Here is a 13,891-nt window from a genome sequence, read left to right as displayed (position 1 = left end):
CCCATGGCTGCTGAAATTGTGACATGGCCCAGCTCCTCTGGCCAGCAAATTGTCACAGCTGGTCAGGATAGGTATTTACCCCTGATCCAGTGATCCCACTGCTGAGCACAGCACCCCAGGTGTCACCACAGGGCCACAGAAAGCATGGGCCAAAACCTTCATCACACTGTGCTTTCCTGTAGGGAAGCCTTGGGTCAACTTAAGGCTCTTCCATAGTGGGATTAATGAATGAAATTGAGCCTATAGAGAAAACAAAAGAAACAACAATAGCCAATATTCACACAGTGCTTATGCTGTCCCAGGCATACATGTATTAATTCATAACAGCCGTTTATTATTATTAATCTTCCCATGTTATAGGTCAAGACACAAGAGGTGGAGAGAAGTTAGAACAGCCAAGGCCCCTTGGCTCAGAGCAAGGGAGCCAGGTCAGCACTCTGCCTCCAGGAGTCTATGCTCCAACCCCTACTGAAGGAATTGTGAGGAGACGAAATAAGATGGGAAGCAATCCCCAAACACAGCAATTTCCATCACGTTCGTATAATGGCAGGGGATGAGGAGCCCCATCAGACATCTAGGGCGATAGACATCCAGGGTAGAGGGTTTTGCTAAATGTGAATTTTACAAGGGAATACAGATGAACCTAGGAAAAGGTTTAGGAGCCGACTAAAGTTTGGTCAAGTGAAGAATTGTTACCACACCTCTCTCTCTATCTACCCATCTCTACCTCTGTTGATCTATCATCTATTTATCTAGGATCAACCTACCTCATCAAAGCAACAGAAATTTCAACGATTCCATATTAAGTAACTATGTGAGGATCACAGAAAAAAATAACATTTCCTTATTCCTTTCCATTCCTCTCTAATCTCTCTCATCCAACTACTCAACACCTCAAACCTTAAAGACATTTATGTCAACTCCCTGGTATAAAATAAGGCATAAAACGAAATTTCCATGTCTTTTGTTGCCCTAAAGTTCTATCTTTCATGTATTTCTGAGTGTATTTGTACCATTTTCAAAATACAGTCCAGCAGTGCATAATAACATTGTGGTCAATGATGAACCACACATAAGACAGTGGTCCCATGAGATTATAATGGAGCTATCGCCTAGAGACATCATAGGTGTTATAATGTCACAGTGCAATGCATTACTTATATGTTTGTGGTGATGTGGCTGTGAACATACAATTACGTACAGTGCATAATGCTTGATGAAAACAATCGGCCAGGCATGGTGGCTCATGCCTGTAATTCCAGCACTTTGGGAGGCCAAGGAGGGCGGATCACCAGGTCAGGAGATCGAGACCAGCCTGGCCAACATGGTGAAACCTCATCTCTACTAAAAATACAAAACTCAGCTGGGTATGGTGGCACATGACTGCAATCCCAGAAACTCAGGACACTGAGGCAAGAAAATCCTTGAACCTAGGAGGCAGAGGCTGCAGTGAGCCAAGATCGTGTCACTGCACTCCAGCCTGGCAACACAGCAAGACTTTGTCTCAAAAAAAAAGAAAAATGATGATGATGTTAATGTATGTATTTAATATCCTATACTTCTTATTGTTATTTTAGAGTATATGATTACTACCTATTTTTTTTTAAGGTCAACTATGAAACAAACATCCTCAGGGAGTTCCTTCAGGTTTCCAGAAGGCATTACTGTCATAGGAGATTACAGCTCCCAAGGGCACACTTGAGTATTGGCAGCTAAAATTTATTCTCTTAGACACGTCTCTGATGAGAGATTCAAAGTGCTCTGACATCAGCATACGGTTCAAGCAGTGAGGACAGAGCTTGGGCTGGCTGAACAGAGGCCATCTTCTCCCACCGGCAGCCCCATCATTTCTTAGGCCACCAGGAAGAGGAATATGAGAGCTCCAAGGATTCACTGTCCTGTCCCAAGAGTAGGCCCAGAAACTCCTTTCCCCTGGGGGCAGAGGGAGGTGGAAGATGCCTACTTCTGCAGCACAGGTCACCAATCATCATACCATCTCTCAGTGTCTCCGCTTAAGGGTCAGTCAGGTCATCTACATCAACTGTAATCCAGGTTCCAGGGCCAGGTTGAGCAGGGTGCTGTCAGGACTACTGTCAGTGGGAGTAGCAATCTTGAATGCATTTTAGGCCAGTTTGAAGATGAGGGAGGAAGAAGAATGTGCTTCTCTATTTTAGTTGCCACTGCGGCAACCTCAGAGTATTAGTAATGGCCACTGTGAGCCTGAGGACCTCTTTTAGATAACCATGGGAATATAGGATGTCAACCCGAGCACAGGCTGTAGGCACATGCTCAAACCACAGTGGCTGGCCTTGGGAATTAAAGAGTAGCTTTCACTTTTCCGCTGGCAGGCAGGAGCTGTATAAACATCACTGCTGATTATACACTATAGGTGGCTGTCCTGCCAATGTCATTCACAGCCCTCAATGGCTCTAGTGAATACTGTTTGTCTCGGTCTAGATAAGGAGTCTGGGCTGTGAATGGCATTCTAGGGAAGTGCACTGGTGATGCTGGGCAGCTCATGTCCATAGTTCCCATCCTCCTGGGGCAGGCATCCAGGTTGTTCCACGTCTGCAGCTGCTGCAGCCAGCAGGATTTCTCCACTACTTTGCAGTGTGGATTTAAAACTATGCACACCCCTAAAGCCCCTAGCTTTAACCTGTGGCTCAATGCAAGACCCCCAGCTCTCCCAGAGAAACCCTGACTTTGGGCAATTTTCTGCTCTCCTCATGGGACCTTTTAAGGATTAAATGCAAGCACAGTGAGGACACCAGCACTGTGGTTGGTGTGTGGTTTGGTTTTTTGAGGTTTGCTGGTTCCAAAATCTGTACTCAGTATCTGGAGGAAGTGAGCCTTGGACTTTTGCCCTCTGACTGCCACTGCACCCTGCAGACAGACGCCGATACCACTAAGAACCCCAGCACCACCGCTTCTCAGCTGGGGCCTGGGCATCACAAAGCACCCCCAGCCGCCAGGTGCAACCCTGCTGGGCTCAGAGGAAGACAATGACTCACTGCTTATCAGACTTTGAGGAGAAGCCTGTCTACAACCTTTCCATGGAGGCAGAGGAACACACAGAAGCCCAAAAGCAAGCATTAGCTACCTGAGGAAGGACTGACAGTGGGGTATGGGTCGTGGCTGTAAGACCCTTCTGGCCAAGTGGAACAAGCCTGCCTCACTGTGGCTGGTTGAAGGTGGGTCAAAGCTGGGACAGCACAGTCCTTCAGAGCCTTGTGGCTCCAGGGAGTCTCTCTCCTCCTCCACCTGCTTGTCTCTGTCCCTTTACCTTCGTGTCCCATGCTGGTCGGCAACACCATGCCTGTCTGCACCTCACAATGAGAAATGTAAACACAAAAACAGTCTTAACAACAAGACAACACTGCTCAAGGACAAAAAGTCTTTCCTGTCTCCCCACCTCCCCTGGAACTAAATCAGTGAACAAGAGGCTGGGCTTGGTGTCTGCCGCGCCCTACACATTGAGCGGCTCAGCTTCCTCACTGACTTGAGTCAGGGCAACCTTCAAAGCTCCACAGTGCCAGGTGCCACACTGCCCCTACTGGGGCAAAAGTCACTTCTCCATTGCCCCCACCTGTGGACAAGTCTGGCTCTTCCAGGTCCTTTCCTACAATGGCATTCCCTGATCCTGCTTCATGCTGAAAACACAAATGCTCTGGAAGGCGGTGACGCTGATACCCAGGTGGGGACTGTGCTGTCCATCAGAGCAGTCTCTGGTGGCCCCATCTTCCTTTCCCCATTTCTCATGCCTACACCTCATACCTGGCAGCAGCTCCCACAAGTCCTACTTAGTCCTGCTGAACTCCCCTGAGCTCACATTGGAGCCTGGTGGTTTCCACTTATAATCCCAGTTACTCGAAAGCTCGAGTAGGAAGATCCCTTGGGCCCAGAAGGTCAAGACTGCAGTGAGCTATGACTGTGCCACTGCACTCCAGCATGGGTGACAGAGGAAACCTCTATCTCTAAAAAATAAAAAATGAAAGAAAAAGGCATCCAGGTTCTCATCTAAGAGGGAGACAGAAGAAAATGTGACAAAGAGGAGAAGGAAACGTGATGACAGCAGCAAGAGACTATAGTGGTGACAGGAAGGGGCCTGAGCCGAGGAAGGCAGGTGGCCACTGGAGTCTGCAAGCAGTGGAGAGGGGATTCTCCCCCAGGACCTCAGAAGGAAGCTGCCGCACCCAAAGTGGTACTCATTTTGGACTCTCAACCTCCAGACTGATCACAGAACAAAGATGTGCTGTTTTAAGCCACAAAGTTTGTGGCAACTTGTTACAGTGGCCACAGGAAATAAACACACCTGCCATGTTGTGTGTTGGGACTGGCACCGCCACGAAGGAAGCCACCCTGGAGTTCGAGTCTGACAACTGCAGGCAGGTGTTTGTGCGTGACTGGTCTGTGCCTGCGTGTGGGCTGGACCAGCCCTCAGGCCAAGTACACAGCACAAGGTGAAGGACACCTCCTTCCTAAGGTCCCTGCACTGCTGACCTGCATCTCTGAGATCCCACCAGTGCAACTGCCCCCCAGGTTCAGAGAGTTTTCCCCGCCATAAAGAATATATCCTTCCTGGCCAAAGAAAAGATTCTTCTGAAAAATGGTCTTGCGGAGGCCAGGAAAGGTTAAGACACTAACATATTACATTGCCTGCCACAAGTGAAGCCCTATGCGGATCAGCTCATCAGACTGTTTTTGGACATGACATATTTCCCAGGAATGACCCAGGCAAAAGACATGGCAGGTGGGGATCTGAGTAGAGGGCAGAGCAAGGGGACGCCTTAAAGGTGAGAGTGGAGGGGATGTGCCCTGGGGGACTTTGCAGTCTGTCTCCATGATGTCAGCCCTGTTTCTGCAAGTGTGTGAGCACTGCACAAACACGTGAACACAGTAGCACCAGCCACTTGGTTTTGTTTTTTCAACCCTGCCATGGGTTGGTGAGGCATGCCTATAGTCCCAGCTACTCAGGAGGCTGAGGTGGGAGGATCACTCGAACCTGGGAGGTAAAGACTGCATTGAACTGTCAGACCACTGCACTCCAGCCTGGGCAACAGAGCAAGACTCTGTCTGAAAAAAATGAAAGAGAAAAGAGCCCAACAATACTCAAAGTTTAACTGGCAATAAAACCACATGAACTGACTGTAAAAGCACATCTTGGCGGGGTGCGGCGGCTCACTCCTGTAATCCCAGCACTTCAGGAGGCCGAGGCAGGCGGATCACGAGATCAAGAGATTGAGACCATCCTGGCTAACATGCTGAAACCCCATTTCTACTAAACATACAAAAATTAGCTGGGCATGGTGGTGTGCACCTGTAGTCGCAGCTACTTGGGAGGCTGAGGCAGGAGAATTGCTTGAACTCGGGAGGCGGAGGTCGCAGTGAGACGAGATCGTCCCGCTGCACTCCAGCCTGGCAACAGAGCGAGACTATGTCTCCAAAAAAAAGAGAAGAGCCCAACAATGCTCAAAGTTTAACTGGCAATAAGGCCACATGAACTGACTATGAAAGCACATCTCTCTACTTTGGGCCAGGGTTATCATTTTTAATAATGACTCCCATAAGAAGCTGGAAATGGCAATTTTGTACAACCTCAACATAAACTAGGAAAGGGAACTACTCCCTGGAAACTGCAGTCTGGCTGGACCAGTGATTCCTGAGCCCTCCCATCTGGGTGGGGACTCAAAGGGCCTTGCTAAGAGGCCTTGTAGAGGGCTGCTCCATGCTGGGTGTGTAGAGGCCACCTGAACATGTTTCCCAGGAACATTTCCAAGGGCCTTATGTGCTGCCTTTGAAATCAAAACCCATTCCGGAAGGAATCCCAAAGACCAGAGACACAATGCAAGGCCTGTGGCATGAGAATACACAACCCAAGGCCCCTACTCCAAATGTAATATTCAGGGTGGGGAGGGGGTGAGTAGCAGAAACTTAAGCAAAAGGGGAAAGGGAGCTCCCAGGGATGGAGGGGGCTGAGTGGAAGCAACTTACAGGGTATGAGTGGCAAAACCGTAAGAGCGTGTGAGGAAGGACAGTGTTTTAACTGGAGTCAAATCCAGAGAGGCTTCTTGGCAGACAATGCACAGTTTAGTATGAGGTGACCCAAGGCCTCTGGGCCCCCAACCCTGCACTAGTGCTACTGTGCTGCAGGGAGCTGAGGTGGTAACAGCCTAAACATCCATGGACAGAAGAATGCGTGAACAAAGTATGATGGATCACACAAGGAAACGTTATTCATCCAGAAAAAGGAATGAAGCATCACATACGCTACAGCACAGAGGAACGTCTAAAATGTGACGCTAAGTCAAAAGAAACCAGACACAAAAGCCCACATGTTACAGAATTCCGCTTACATGAACGGATAGGCACATCCACTGCACAGAAAGCAGATTGGTGGTCGCCAGGGACTGGAGGAAAGGGAATAAGGAGAGACAGGTAATGGGTATGGGGTTTCTTTCGTGGGTGACAAAAATGTTCTGGAATTAGACAGTGGGGATGGTTGCACAACATTGTGTATATGCTAAAACTCACCAAACTGTACACTTTAAGAGGGTGAATCTTAAGATAGGTGAATTATATCTCAATTTCAAAAGCTGCATGAGCACAAAGAACACTGAGCACAGTGTCCGGCCTGTGAGGTCTCAACAAATGTGAGGCATTGTTCCACTTCACCATCCACAGTCCCCACTCCCCAGACCGCGGGTAGGAGCTCAACACAGGAGATCTAGACACACACTCTGGTTCCATCTCCTTCCTCAGCCACACCCAGCTGGTGAGAAGGAGCCGGTACAACTGGCCGGGCATGGTGGCTCACACCTAAAATCTCAATACTCTGGAAGGCCAAGGCGGGCGGATCACGAGGTCAAGAGATCGAGACCATCCTGGCCAACATGCTGAACCCTATCTCTACTAAAAATACAAAAATTAGCTGGGTGCGGTGGCGTGCACCTGTAGTCCCAGCTACTAGGGAGGCGGAGAAAGGAGAATCACATGAACCCAGGAAGTGGAGGTTGCACTGAGCCAAGATCGCACCACTGCACTCCAGCCTGGCAACACAGAAAGATGCCATCTCAAAAACAGAAAAACAAAAAAAAGGGTACAACCAGGCCTGTTTATCCAGTCCCCTTTGGAGAGCAGTAACACAAATTAAAACCCAAATTCTCTGACTGCTGCTTACACACACAGCCTGATCCCTGGATCCCCTCAGGGGTTCCCCATGTGCTTTTTATTCAGTGCTCTCCAAAGTAGGAGGCACCACCACACCACCTCATTTGGTAGCTGCAGGCTGTGACTCAGAGAGGGCAGGTCATGTACCAGAGGCCACACAGCCTCCAGGCTGAACCAGAAACCCTCTTTCCTTGGCTTCTGCCTACAGGGTCCTCAAGGTCCCCAGGACCAATTGGAGCTGTGTGCCTGGAGTTAGGGAAAAGCACACTGATGTGGAGGTGGATGACCCACTGAAGGCCTAGATGAGCAATTTTCTGGCCTCTACCACCAATCAGCAGGAGATCACCTCCCTTGATGTCAAGATCCATGAGACCATTGAGTCCATCAACCAGCTGAAGACCCAGAAGGATTTCATGCTCAGCTTTAGCACCAACCCCCAGGACTTCATCCGGAATGGCTCCGTTCCCAGCGCCGAGACCTCAAGATCATCACTGATGTGACTGGAAATTCTAAGGAGGAGAGATGAGCTGCTTTCTACCCCCAGCCCTAGGCCAAGGAAGCAGTAGGCAGGCACATCTTTGCCAAGGTACAGCAGCGAAGGCAAAAACTGGAACAGGTGCTGAGAAGTAGCCTGACCTAAATGCTCAGGGATCGCTTCCTTTCTTCCCAGCCCTGGAGCCTGGAGGGAGATCACCCTCTGGGTCTTTGCTGGGGCCTCAGACATAGAGATTGGGGTGAGGAGTGTCTGCTGTCACTCTCTTCTCCCCAGCTTTAGTTTTATAAATGTAGTGATAGGATTCCTTGTTGCTTGGTCCCCAAAGCCTTATTCTTTTTGCATTGGCTTTAATTGGGTTCAGCAAACACCTCCTCTGCCCCATGCAGGCAGGCAGGCCAGCTCAAGTAGGACTGCTGAAGGCTGCACTTTGTAACAATTTTGGAACCAAAGGCTGCTGGGTTTGCATGTTTACAGACAACCCCCTGGGGCGAGGGTCAGAGCTGGCTCTGGGGAGCTGGGCCAGGAAGAGGAGGTGCAGCCCAGGCTCTTCCTAGCCTTTCTAAACCAAAGTTCTTTGCCATTCCTACAAGCCCAGCCTTGCTGCTGGTTTTTCCCTTTCCTTTGGATATTTGCACTATTTTGGGAGCAAATTTTCTATGTGGGAGACACTTTTTTGTACAGGGGAAAGTTGGGAGTTTTCAAGGAGCCCTGTTTGGTGCCTCCTTGTTTTCTTTCCTCAATCTATGCAAGCAGCTCTGGCCGCCATCATCTCCTGGGATGCCAGAGGGCTGCCTCTGCAGTGGTGTGGGCCGTGGAGGGGATACTCTAGTTCCCTACATGGCCTGAGGTATCGGTTTGTGCATGGGGAGGCTGGGAGGATTGGTGTTACCCTTTGGAGATGGTGAGGAAGATGGGCGGAGGTCTTGGTGAGTGCCACTTCTGGCAGCTTTGGAAATTTCCAAATAAATCCTTTAGTCTAAAAAAAAAAAAAAAAAAAGTTTTGTTTTGTTTTTTTTTTTAAATTTTACAGAAGAATTTAAGGTCAAAACATAGTGGGTTCATTTCTCTTCACTTCCAGGGACAAATCTGATGTTCTCCTCAAACCACATTAAGCTTCCAGTTCAAATCCCAAGCCAACCTTGTGACCTCCTGCACTGAAGTTCTTTCCATCACCTAAAGTTGATAAGGTCAATGTGACTCTTGGTCGAAGGGTCTGAGTATAACCCAGTCCAGTCAGGCTGGCATTCTTTACTTTAGCAGAGAGAGAAGTTCTACAATCCGGCTTGTACTTGGCAGCAATGCCACAACGGGTGTTGTTACTCCCAGCCCTCCAAGCAAGGTTTATTGACGTTTCAATCTTCTCATTAACCTACTGGTAGATAGAACCTCCAAATTCAGTGCCATCATTCACATGTGTGTGCAGCTGGAAGTCTGCAGCCTTGTAACCCAGGGTGAAATTATTCTGTAACAGTTTGGATTTAGCTGTGTCAAAATTCATCTGATAGCCAGCAAGCCACCCTTCGAAGGCCAACACAGCCCAGCCATAGACTGTTGGTCCAGAAAAATCTATAACAACATTACTGCTAACACTAAAACAATCCCATTTATAGGAGGCCTTCAATTTCCCACTCTTCTTTCCTGCGTTCAGTATAAATATGGTATCAAGAGTCCGTTTCAACCCTTCACCCAACTTATAAGGACAGGAGAGGCTTGCTTTGATCCAACAGGGGAGTGGGTGCTGGCTGCAGACACAGCCCAGGAGGGCCAAGGGCTGTGTATTAGAAATCCCACCTGGGAAGGCAGAAGCAAAAACAAGGAGAGGTCTGCACTCTCTACAAACTCCAGCTGTGTCCAGCCAACCTCAGGTGGGCACACAGCTTGGCCTCTCCACCCCCGATTCCAGGAGTGCACACCCTAAGCAGACCCCACCCAGAGGCCCTGCATACGGCATGGGAAAGCCAAAGCTTAACAACTCCCTGTGTGCATCTGGACCCTGACTCCCAGCTTGGCCTCTCGTTGGCCACAAGAGCCCACCTGTGAGGTCGGAGGCCAGCCCACCAGGCCATTCCTCCATCTCTAGCTTGACTGTGCGACACCACCTTGGCCTCTGAAGGCAACTTGAGGCGTTGTCACATCATCAGCTACATTTACCTGACCTTTCTCCAGGAGGGACTGTAGGGAGCCGAGGGATCAGCATCTGTTCCCTCAGAACCCAAGCCCGGGTCTCAATCCAGGCATTCTCAGCAAACCTCTGCTCAGGACCCCTGTGTGCATGGCCCTGGGTGCTATACACCAGGGAGCCTGCTGCAGCCACCTTGCTGGGCTGTAACTTCCTGATATGGATCACCACAGAGGGGACTGATCCAGGTGGGCAGGCCGAGGGGACACAGAGCAGAGGGTGAGAAGCAAGGACTCTGGGAGGAGGAGCAGGCTGGGATGCAGGTGACATCCCATCCAGTGTTCATCATTGCAATGCCACAGTGATGGAGAGCAGAGGAGTGGCTGCCTCAGGCTAGGGGGGGTGAAAGGGTGGAGGTGACGGCCAAGAGGTACAGGGTTTCTTTTGGGGACGATGAAATGTTCTCAAGGTGACTGTGATAATGGCTGCACATCTGTGGGAATATCCTAAAAAGCACTGAATTATATAGTTTAAATGGGTTAAACATAAAATGTGTGAATTTTATCTTAACAAAGCTGTTAAAAAAAATCACTCATCATTGCCTACGTCAGGCGGTGGGGAAGCAAGCATAAGGACTGCCCTGACTCTCGTGGGCACACAGTCCAAGGGTAACATAAAATAACACAAGTCCTTCTCTAAACCCAAGGAAGTCTAGCATCTGGGGTAGCAGAGTAGGGGACCTATTTAAGTTTTCTGATGACTCTGCCTCAGCCAGATGTGGCTTCATTCAAAGAGGCAGGAACACAGTTGACAAAGGGCAATGGCCTGATCCTCTGGTTACAGGAAGGAAGCTGGAGCAGGCTGCAGGCCGATGGGACAGGAGACTGGGGAGATGGAGGGCACCACCCCTGGGAGAGCTGCCCAGGTACTGGCAGCTGGATGGCAACAGGACCTCCAGATGTTCCTGCACCTTGAGGGTCCCGGGACGCAAGGAAGGCACGGGGAGCCCTGTGCTGCCACACAGAGAAAAAGCCCTGAAGGAGGTAAGTACCCCCCACACACAGGTGAGCTCAGGGGTGCAGAGGACTCTCTAGGCAGGGGTGCAGCTGATGCACAGGTGCAAAGGCAGGAACGATGGCACGGTGGGGCCACGAGGAGCCATCTGTAATTACTGAGAACTCACTCCTCAGGCCCAGGAAGCTAGGGACCAGGATCTGGCCGGCTACGGCACCGCCATTCTTACCTCTCACAGCTAGTCATGTGGCCTGTGCAGCCTCCTCAGCTCCCCAAAACCTGGCCCTCTGTGCCATCCCTCAGGGCTTCCCCAAAACGTCCCTTCCTCAAGGGAACAGTCCTGACCCTCCCATCAGTCTCTAACTACTCACTTCTGCCATTACTGTCACTGTACATCATAGAACTAATTACTACCTACCATTTCATTATGTAATTATATTGCTATGACATGACGGCCCCCCCACCCCCACCCCAGAACCTTCACTCCAGGAAGGCAGAGATGGGGTTGGCCCTGTGTCCTTGATCCTGAGGCAGGTGTGCAGAGGGAGTAGAGGTGAGTACCTCGCTGGCCTAGGCCAGCAGTGGGTGTGTGGTGCCCGCTTTGAGCTTCCTTCTCCTTACATAACCTAGGTCCTGACTCAGACAACCTGTCCTCATCCCCCAGGCATGGGAAAGGCCTCCCAGGAAGAGCTGCCCCTTCTCCATGTCTCGGGCTATCTAAAAATGCTGCATCCTCCCCCGCACAGCAGACCACAGTGTCTGTGAGTCCAGAAGTGCCCACAGGCAGAGGCTCCCACGCATGCCCACCTGCTCCTGGGGCAGCGCCTCTGAAAGGCCCTAAGGTATTCTCTTGCAGACAGCCCTATAATAATCTGAAACTGGGACACTAAAACAGAAAGCCCAAAAGGCAACAGGCAGGAGGGAGTGTGCTTTGGAAACGCTGCATGGGGAGGCTTAGCTTTGCTGTTTTCTGGTTGAGCTGCTGGGCATTTTGGAGGGAGGCAGGAGAAACAGTCATCTGTTCTTGACATGTGGGATCCCAGCTGGGCTGTAAGGACCTGAAAGAGGGGGCCCGAGTCCTGTTTCAAGCTGCCCTGTACACAGGGCCTCTTTCCTATGCAGGTCCTTCCAGAGGATGCATGTGGCTCTGGACCCCATATAAAAGTGACCACATGAGACTCCTAGGAGCTATCTCCTCTCCAATTAAACTTGGCCTTCCACGGTGACACAGACAAGCCAGAGGCTGTACTTCCGGTTGGCCTCTAGGAAGAAGCTGCTGGTGGTCTGGGCGTGCTCTTCAACCCAAAGATCTTTCAAAAACAGTGCCTTGAAAATTCTGCTTCCTGGACGATGGGCACATGTAGATTTTCCTATTCCTCTGGCAAAGTACAACTATAAACCTAGGACCACCATGTATGTACAAGACAAACATGAGAAGACTCTGAAAGGTGGAGAAAAGAAGGCAGGCGGGCCAGGGACCCAGGACTCAAGGAAGGACGCCATGGCGACTCTCCCAGGCTTTCTTTTTGTCTCACTATCCCAGAGTGGGTACTGGAGAAACTGGTAACCCGAAAACACCAATGTGCACACAACCAAAAAAAAAAAGCAATGAAAAGCTACTCTCCATAGCTGATGAACCAGAAAGGAGCAGCCCAACAAGACAGAAAACTCTTAAACAAGAACCGCCCTACTCTGGCCAAAAGCCACAGAAAAGCCTGCACCCCTCCCACCCCCAAGTGAGCAAAGGCTGGACTTCCACCCTTACAAGGTACCCCACATCCCGGTCAGGGTGGTGTAGAAGACACCAAGTAGGAGCTGGTTCTTTCATCCCAACAGCAGTAATAAGGACCTCTCCATACTAGGATGTGTCGGGGGCGCTAAGGGGCTTTTACCATGGTCCAGTGGGAAGGGAACCCATAACGAGGAGCCTCCCCAGTTCAGACATCAGTGGAGGCCAAGGGGTGGACTTCTGTCTCTACCTCAGTAACTAGGTGGTGATAATGACCCCCTTCCCTCATGGAAGCAGTGTCAGAAAACTCAACTGAAAGAAAAGATTCAAATGAGACACAGAGATATCCAATAGAATGCAAAAACGCCTGGGTTTCCACCAAAAATCATCATCATGCCAAGAACCAAAAAGGTCACAAACTCAATGAATAAAGACAACCAAGAAATGCCAACACCAAGATGACAGTCATGCTAGAATTATCCCACATTTAAAGATTTTAAGCAGCCATGATGAAATGCTTCAACAAGAAATAATGAGCACACTTGAATTAAAGGGAAAGACAGCAAAGAAATAGAAGCTGTAAGAACCAAATGATAATCCTGAAATTGAAAAGTACAATAACAGGCTGATGCGGTGGCTCACACCTGTAATCCCTAGCACTTTGGGAGGCTGAGGCGGGCAGTTCATGAGGTCAGGAGATCAAGACCATCCTGGCTAACGCAGTGAAACCCTGTCTCTACTAAAAATACAACAATTAGCCAGGCGTGGTGGTACACACCTGTAGTCCCAGCTACTCAGGAGGCTGAGGCAGAAGAATCACTTGTACTCAGGAGACGAAGGTTGCAGTGAATTGAGAGCACGATAACGCATTCCAACCTGGGTGAGAGAGCGCATCACTCTGTCTCAAAAAAAAAAAAAAAAAAGGAAAAAGAAAAAAAAAATACAATAACTGAAATAAAAAGCTCCTGGGTGGGCTTGAGAGTAGAAGGATGGTGGCCAGGTGTGGGGGCTCATGCCCATAATCCCAGCACTTTGGGCGGGTGGATCACTTGAGGTCAGGAGTTCAAGACCAGCCTGGCCAACATGGTGAAATCCCATCTCTACTAAAAAATACAAAAACTTAGCCAGGTGTGGTGGTGCATGCCTGTAAATCCAGCTACTCAGGAGGCTGAGGCAGGAGAATCACTTGAACCCCAAGGAATGCAGTGAGCCAAGATTGAGCCACTGCACCTCAGCCTAGGCAGCAGAGCAAAACTCCATGTTAAAAAAAATGTGGAAGAATGGGGGCCAAGGAAAGAATCAGTGAACTGGAAGACAGAACGATAGAAATTATCCCATCTGACAACAGAGAAAAAAAAAAAGCCAG

General features: G+C 49.7%; 1 long non-coding RNA gene and 1 pseudogene across 13 annotated transcripts in view; both read right to left on the bottom strand.

Annotated features, from left to right (window-relative positions):
* LOC105714590 (uncharacterized) overlaps nucleotides 1-13,891 on the bottom strand; it is a 50,465-nt gene that overhangs the window by 26,828 nt on the left and 9,746 nt on the right. The window contains exon 2 of one of the 13 annotated variants that reach the window (XR_010343306.1): nucleotides 8,553-8,639. The exons of the other annotated variants lie outside the window; for them this stretch is intronic. This is a non-coding gene — a long non-coding RNA (uncharacterized LOC105714590). The remainder of the gene's footprint in view (nucleotides 1-8,552; nucleotides 8,640-13,891) is intronic. 13 annotated transcript variants of the gene reach the window in all.
* Nucleotides 8,649-11,042, bottom strand: LOC105725764 (voltage-dependent anion-selective channel protein 3-like; annotated as a pseudogene).

Source organism: Aotus nancymaae, unplaced genomic scaffold (assembly GCF_030222135.1).
Source record: "Aotus nancymaae isolate 86718 unplaced genomic scaffold, 86718_ANA_hifiasm-v0.15.2.pri h1tg000018l, whole genome shotgun sequence".
Classification (NCBI taxonomy): domain Eukaryota; kingdom Metazoa; phylum Chordata; class Mammalia; order Primates; family Aotidae; genus Aotus; species Aotus nancymaae.
Note: the sequence above shows the minus strand (reverse complement) of the source record. Positions and strands in the feature narration are given on the sequence as shown.